This window comes from Mchenga conophoros, linkage group LG12 (genome assembly GCF_057382185.1).
Source record: "Mchenga conophoros isolate Kocher_MC1m ecotype Shallow Benthic linkage group LG12, M_conophoros_male_GT1.1, whole genome shotgun sequence".
Taxonomy (NCBI): domain Eukaryota; kingdom Metazoa; phylum Chordata; class Actinopteri; order Cichliformes; family Cichlidae; genus Mchenga; species Mchenga conophoros.
The window spans coordinates 11,207,650-11,209,862 of record NC_140537.1 but is presented as its reverse complement, the minus strand read 5'-3'; positions in this window follow the sequence as shown (position 1 = coordinate 11,209,862).

The following is a 2,213-nucleotide window of genomic DNA, read 5'->3' as shown; positions in this document are numbered from 1 at the left end:
CTGTCCCCTGTGTAATGTGGATGGCCTCGGCAATCAACACTGGCCCTGGTGAAATGTTAATGGTATTGGCCAACACCACAGGCACTGCTGTAATGTAGATGGTTTCGGCCAGGAACACATTCCCGTGGGTAATGTGGATGACGAGTAGCAAAGGCCCTTGTGTAATGTGGATGGTATCAGCCAGCAGCACAGGCCCTGGTCTGGTGAAGATGGACTCACAGGAATCACTTTTCCTGGTGTAATTTGGATGGCATCAGCCAGCAGCAAAGACCCTGGTCTGGTGAAGATGGCCTCAGCCAACAGCACAGGCCCTGGTGTTGTGAAGATGGCCTCACAGGGAGCTCTGGCCATGGTGAAATGTGGATGGCATCAGCGACTAGCAGAGGCCCTGGTGAATTGTGGATTCATCAGCCAGCAACACAGGCCCTGTTTAAATGTAGTTGGCCTCAGCTAACAACACAGGCCCTGGTGAAATGTAGATGGCCTCAGCCATGAACATACGCCTTTGTGAAATGTAGTTGGCCTCAGCCAGCAACACAGGCCCTGGTGAAATGTGAATGGCCTCAGCCAGAAACACAGGCCCTGGTGTAATGTGAATGTCCTCATCCATCACCACTAGCCCCGGTGCAATGTGGATGGCATCAGCCAGTAGCAGCGGCCCTTGTGTATTGTGGATGGCAACAGCCAGCAACACACTCCCGTGTATTTTGTGGATGGCAACAGCCAGCAACACAGGCCCTGGTGAAATGTAGATGGCCTCAGCCATGAACATACGCCTTTGTGAAATGTAGTTGGCCTCAGCCAGCAACACAGGCCCTGGTGAAATGTGGATGGTACTGGCCAGCACCAAAGGCCCTGGTGTATTGTGCATGTCCTCAGCCAACACCACTGGCCCTGGTGTAATGGGGATGGCATCAGCAAGTAGCACAAGTCTTTGTGTATTGTGGATGGCATCAGCCACCAACACAGGACCTGGTGAAATGTAGTTGGCCTCAGCCTTGAACGCAGGTCCTGTTGTAATGTGGATGGCCTCATCTAACAACACTGGCCCTGGTGAAATGTGGATGGTAATGTCCAGTACCACAGACCCTGGTGTAATGTCGATGGCCTTAGCCAACAACATTTGCCCTGGTGAAATGTGGATGGTATCGGCAAGCACCACAGGCCCTCGTGAAATGATGATGGTATTGGCCAGCACCACAGGCCCTGATGTAATGTGGATGGCATCAGCCAGCAGCACAGGCCCTGGTGTGTTGAAGATGGCCTCACAGGAAGAACAGGCCATGGTGAAATGTGGATTGCCTCTGCCAGCAGCACAGGACTTGGTGTAATGTGGATGGCCTCATCTAACAACACTGGCCCTGGTGAAATGTGGATGGTAATGGCCAGTACCACAGACCCTGGTGTAATGTGGATGGCCTTAGCCCACACCACTGGCCCTAGTGTGGTTAAGATGGCCACACAGGAAGCACTGTCCCTGGTGTAATGTGGATGGTATTGGCCAGCACCACAGGCCCTGGTCTGGTGAAGATGGACTCACAGGAATCACTGGCCCTGCTGCAAATTGGATGGCATCAGCCAGCAACACAGGCCCTTGTGTATTGTGGATATCTCAGCCACCAACACAAGCTCTGTTTAAATGTAGTTGGCCTCAGCCATGAACACAGGCCCTGGTGAAATGTAGATGGCCTAAGCCGGCAACATACTCCCTGATGAAATGTCGTTAGCCTCAGCCAGTAGCACAGGCCCTGGTGAAATATAGATGGCCTCAGACAGTAGCACAAGCCCTGGTGTGCTGACGATGGCCTCACAGGGAGTACAGGCCCTGGTGCAATGTGAATGGCCTCAGCCACAACACAGGCCCTGGTGTAATGTGAATGTCGTCATCCAACACCACTGGCCCCGGTGCAATGTGGATGGCATGAGCCAGTAGCAGAGGCCCTTGTGTATTGTGGATGGCAACAGCCAGCAACAAACTCCGTGTGTTTTGTGGATGTCAACAGCCAGCAACACACTCCCTTGTGTATTGTGGATGGGTTAAGCCAGCAACACAGGCCCTGGTGAAATGTAGATGTCCTCAGCCGGCAACATACGCCCTGGTTAAATGTAGTTGGCCTCAGCCAGTAGCAGAGGCTTTATTGAAATGTGGATGGCCTCATCTAACAACACTGGCCCTGGTGAAATGTGGATGGTATTAGCCAGCACCACAGGCC